We start from the raw sequence: 5,902 nt of genomic DNA, 5'->3' as shown, positions 1-5,902 counted from the left end.
CCCCAGTGCGTTCAGCAGTGATGTTGTCTCTAGGAGCTAGGCACCGACCAGCAAGATGTATGTGACCATGACATCAACTCTGCTATGACCATCTTCGCCACTGAGGCAGAATAACAAGAGCGAGGCGATAAGGGCGAGTGATGAGATGAGTCGGATGCAGTAGCCGAACCATGTGTGGATGACTGCTGCCTTGGTGTACAAGATGTCATACATGAGGGAGAGCTCCATCTCCATCAATGACCACATACGCCGAGCTCAGTGTCTCTCAAGCTTCTCGGTGGTGTCATGGTCATCTGAGTCAATGTCGACAGAAGAATCAACTATGGCACGCTTGCAGATATGGAACAGCATGTGAGCACGCCGCAGCTGGAGCTCGTCTTTGTCCAATCCATGATCTTGGGGGTGAAAGTGATTGTGTTTGGTGGATGGTTGGTTCTTTAGAGAGCTCCGCATGCTATCCAGGTTTCCACACCTGAGAGCCCACGTCCTTTTCCCATACTTTTTTTTTCACGAAGGAGGCTCACACTCCCAGTTTCAGAGGGCTCAGATGCCTCAGGGGATGAACGATACCCATCAGAAATAGAGACGTGGCCCGAAGGGGCAGTGCCCCCTGCAAACGCCGGGGTTCGAACCCATGGCAGCAGGCAAGGCTCCACCAAACCTTACCGCTGGGCTACAAACCCGTCTACGAACGTCGACTGCGAATGTCAAGACAGTTGCCAGCATAACCATGGACCCATTGCCGCTGATGTGCTTGAAGAGAACATGAGAAGTTCCAAGGACCTGCACGGTGAGAGTCTGCAGGTGCCGCAGCCACAGCTCGTTGCCCTGGAGCGCATACGCCGTGATGTTAACTGGATCACCAAGGTGCAGTAGGAGGAACGGTGCCCAGAACGCCACGAGCTGGTGCTCGTGCGGGAAGTTGGGGAGGGACAGGTGGCTGATGGTATATATTGTGGTGGAGGTGGCCAACTGGTACGCCAGCTAGAGGATGAGCTTCGGCATGGTGGAGGCCTCATGCTGCGAAATCCCGACGAGGAGGACGAGGACAACCTCCAGGGTGAAACTAAAGAGCACCAGGATCTGGATCGCCCAATGGTTCCAGAGGTCTAGCAGACTTGCAACCATTGCTTATATAGTCACCTGCTTCGTGGAATCAGCGTATGTAAATTGGAAGAGACTGCTAATGTAGTTTTGTATCCACTCATTATTGATTGGTAGCGAGAATTCAAACCAGCAACGCAACACATCCATGGGTCCATGAGATCTAATTCAGTGTATGAGAAATCAAGATGAAATATTTCTTGATTTGTATATGATGAGTTATTGATAATATTGGAATTGAAATGATTTTTGTTGTATGAGCTTGTTTACGTCTGTTCTTGTTTATGGCTAACCAAAGTTTGAATTGGAGCAGACTATTTTAGAGTCTAGGAAATTATGTCTTACCAGAATATTCGGTGTGTGAGTTTTTGACCACACCATATAGTCCAGTGTTACGGTGAAGTAAGCACCTGAGTATTTTCAGTGCTGAAGTAGAAATGGAATCAAACAATGGATGGTCCGGCGATGGACTTAGAGAGCATCGGAGTATTTTCTACAGATAGGAGATTTTTATCATCAAGTTTGAATATATGCGCCGGATGGTCCGGTGCTAACTTTGATTGAGATGGCTAGGACGATGCTCGATGAGCATAGGACTCCTAGAAAGTTTTGAGCTGGGGCCATTAACGTAGCATGCTACATCTCAAAGCGGGTTTTCTTACGCTCGATCTTGAATTTGACTTCTTATGACTTGCGCTTTGGGAGAAAGTCGAAGGTTTCGCATTTGGGAGTTTTTGGGTGTCAATGCTTCATCCTAAGGTGTGATAATCCGGATAAGTTCGAGTTGTGTTCTTTTAATAGCATTTTCTTAGGTGTTTACAGGGCTTATAATCTTGAAATTAATACCATCATAGAGTCATGTGATGTGACTTTTGATGAGTCAACCCCCTGTGCTAGTTCTGTCCTTAAGTGTACAGGTGATCAGGAGATGAGCGAGAGCATCTTTGTAGATGGTGACCTTTCAGCTCTTGGTGATGACGAGGATAATCCATTACTTCCCTCAACCACACCTACTCCAGAGCTACCTCCTGCTTCTTTTACTCTAGCAGAAGATCCTGCAGCCTCTACTTTCACTTTAGCTACTTTTGAATCTGCACCAGCAGTATTTGAGGGAGAGGTACACTCACAGCGTGAGGCCCCTCAACACATTTAGTGACGACACCCTCCACATATGATGATCGGTGACATCAATGAGAGGGTAACGAGTTCCAATTTTGTTTCTCATACTCATTTTATTGATTTTGCATTCATTGCTTCTTTTAAGCCATATGATGTTAGACATGATTTATCTGATTCGAGTTGGGTCAATGCCATGCATGAAGAGCTTGAAAACTATGAAAGAAGCAAAGTTTGGGTCCTTGTAGAGCCACCCCTAATGTTCACACCATATAAACCAAATGGTTGTCAAAAACAAACAATGGGAGGATGGATCTATAATGAGAAACAAGGCTAGACTAGTGGCTTAGGGTTTTACTCAGGTTGAGGGATAGACTTTAGAGAGAGACCTTTGCACCCATAGTTAGGCTAGAAGCCATTAGGATCCTTCTTGCATTCGCGGCATCCAAGGGTTTCAAGTTGTATCAAATAGATGTTAAGAGTGTTTTTCTAAATGGTTTCATTCAGGAAGAGGTCTATGTTAGGCAATAGTGAAAGAAGTGGATGTTGAGCACCCCAAATACCCATATAGAGTTTACAAGCTTAGAAAGGCTTGGTATGGGCGAGCTCAACTTCTTCCTTGGGCTGCAAATCAAGCAAGGTACATTCGTCTACCAGATGAAGTACACCAAGAATTTGCTGAAGAAGTTTGACATGAGTGATGCGAAGCCCTTGGCGACACCGATGGCTACCTCAAACGTGCTTGATCCAGATGAAGATGGTGAGGAGGTGGACCAGCGGGAGTACAGAACTATGATCGGCTCTCTCTTGTACTTGACGGCAACAAGACTTGACATCCACTTCACCATTTTCTTGTGTGCTCGCTTCTAGGCTTCACTGAGAATGTCTCACCGCTAATAGTGAAATGTATTCTGAGGTACCTCAAGTACACTCTCGAGTATGGGCTTTGGTTTTCTGCTTCCTCTTCGAGATTTTTCGGATGCAGATTTTGCTGGTTGTAGAATTGATAGGAAAAGTACCTCTGGTACTTATCACTTCTTAGGTACTTCTCTTATGTGTTGGTCTTCTCGTAAATAATCTAGCGTTGCATAGTATACTGCTGAAGCTAAATATATAGTTGTTGCTTACAAATTTTGTGGATGATTGCTACTTTGAGGGATTTTGGGTTGAATTTCAGGAGTGTACTACTTTTGTGTGATAACACCAGTGCCATAAGCTTAGCAAACAACCCAGTTCAACACTCCAAAACCAAACACATAGATGTGAGATTTCACTTTCTAAAAGATCACAATAAAAAGGGAGACATTGAGTTGAGCTATATAGATACCCAACACCAGCTAATCGATATATTCATCAAGCCTCTAGATACTATAATATTTGCCTATTTGAGAGGAGAGCTCGGTGTGTGCCGTCCTTATGGTATTGTGTGAGGGGGAGTTGTCCTTTGTACATACTCTATTTTACTTTTGTTGCATTTACATTACATTTCATTATGTAATATAATCATAGTAGTTGATTTTTGACTTGTATGTCATTAGCATTTTCGATTGCTAGACTTGAATTTGAACTAAGTTGATTGAGTAGTTGTGTGGAGCAATCTTTTAATCTTAGGCTCTTCTTGATGCTTTGATATGATATATTTCAAGCAAGCTTTCTTTCCTTAAAATGAAATTTAGCAATTTTATGAATCATATAGGCTATGAAATGCTTCATTCTTGATCACCATGTTCATAATTACTTAGGCTTAGTCAATGCTTGTGTTAAGACTAGTTTGATGAATATCTTGCTATAGGTCTTCTTGATTCAAGACAGTGGATTGGAGAACATTGCACTATATTTTCTTTCTTTGTTAAATGTTTAGCTCATGATAGAACCTTGGGGGAACATGTATTTCTTATGTCATAAAGGCACTACTTAACTTGATCTTGTGACCACCTTGATAACTTGTGAGAAATTGAATAATCTTGAAAAATCTAGTCTCTTGTGCTAAAATGTGTTCCAATACGGTTGTCTTGAAACCTCAAGGTGTTTACTGTACCCAGTTGCGTGACATTTTGCTTGGCTAAGTGGCAACTTGAGGATAAAATGAAATTCAAAGAAATGTGCCTAACTATTTAATTCTTTTTAATCACTTGATCAATCTAAATCTTGATTTCATATATGGGCGTTTGCAAAGCCTACTGTCATGAACACATGTTTGCATAGCTTGAGGTTAAAATTGGCTAGTTATTAATGCTTGTATTGCCTCGACAAGAGTGGATACTTATGTGGTGATCACTTTGAAAATGATTCGGCTATGTGAAATTAAATGTGCCAATCAATTCTTCGGTTTTAGCTTGTCAAGCTTCATGTTCTTGTGTCACTGTCTTTTTTTTAGCCTCTATGCGATTGTGAGCTCTACATTCTACCTTCCGGAGCCTTTTAACATTTCTAGCTCTCGCAAATGCTTTGTGGTATACTTGTAAAAGCTCATTTAGGATTGCATGTTCCTAATGTTTTAGGATATGCACAAAGATGAGAATATGCATAAATATGCTTCAAAAGAAGAGAAATGAGAATATTTGCAACAAACCTCAAAGAAAAATGAAAAATGTGCATTCATCAAGAGGAGCACTTGTTTCTGAGTCCTTGAGTTATTCTTGCTCTTTTGAGGTTTGTGGATTGTCTTTGCCTCTCTTCGGCCTTTTGCAATCTTTCTTATGCCAAGTAACATGGTTCTTTCTCTTTCTTGAGTTTTGGTCACTTGGACATGCTTCAATTCTTCAAACTCAAATCTTTGTGTTTTGAGGGTTGTTAATGCACTCATCAAGAGGAGATTGAGAAACCAAGTTGAAATGTGCTTTAGTTTGCATGTGATGAATCATTGACAATGTTGGATTTGAAATAATTTTGGTTGGCATGAGCTTGTTTGTGTATGATCTTGTTTATGGCCAACCAAAGTTTGCATTGGAGCAAATTGTTTCATAGTACAGAAAATTATGCCTCATCGGAACATCCGGTGTGTAGGTTTTTCACCACACTAGATAGTCCGGCGTTACGGTGAAGTGAGCACCGGAGCATTTTCAGTGCAGAAGCAGAAATGGAAGCAAACACTGGATGGTTCGGCGATGGACTTAGAGAGCGCCAGAGTATTTTCTATAGAGAGGAGATTTTTGGCGCCAAGTTTGAATATGTATGCCAGATGGTTCGGTGCTGAGTTTGTCAACACCGGAAAATGAGCCAGGCCTTTTGTTGCAGAGAGGTTGTAGAAGGATTGTTCGGTGGATTGGCACACACCGGATTATCCGATGATGGATATGTGATCATCGGAAGATTCCATCGCATCTTTTCTTGCAGAGAGCAAAAAAAATTTCGAGCAGATAGTGCTACACTCACCGTATGGTCCGGTGTTCAGGAGTAGAATATACTGGAACATTCGGTGTTCATATTTTCTGCAGGATGTGCTTTGAGTTGAAGTTTTTGATTTTGTGCTAGCCTGGAGATGTTTTGGAGTGTGGAGAAATGTGTTTGCTTGTTTCATAGTGTGCATGTGACGGATGCAACTTGGGGGTCGACAGCGGGTGATCGGGGCTAAAAGCGTCCTTGGTGCGAGACGATCAAGGAGGGTCGGGCAGAATCAAGGGTGGTCCTAGCTGTACACATGAAGGTCAAGTAAAATATGAAACGGAGGATAAAGGCGGCA

General features: G+C 42.5%; 1 pseudogene; it reads right to left on the bottom strand.

The window, feature by feature from the left end:
* Nucleotides 1-255: 255 nt before the first annotated feature.
* LOC133888382 (uncharacterized) lies at nucleotides 256-1,128 on the bottom strand (annotated as a pseudogene).
* Nucleotides 1,129-5,902: the final 4,774 nt, after the last annotated feature.

Source organism: Phragmites australis, chromosome 13 (genome assembly GCF_958298935.1).
Source record: "Phragmites australis chromosome 13, lpPhrAust1.1, whole genome shotgun sequence".
Lineage (NCBI taxonomy): Eukaryota > Viridiplantae > Streptophyta > Magnoliopsida > Poales > Poaceae > Phragmites > Phragmites australis.
This window is presented reverse-complemented; position numbering and strand designations above follow the sequence as displayed.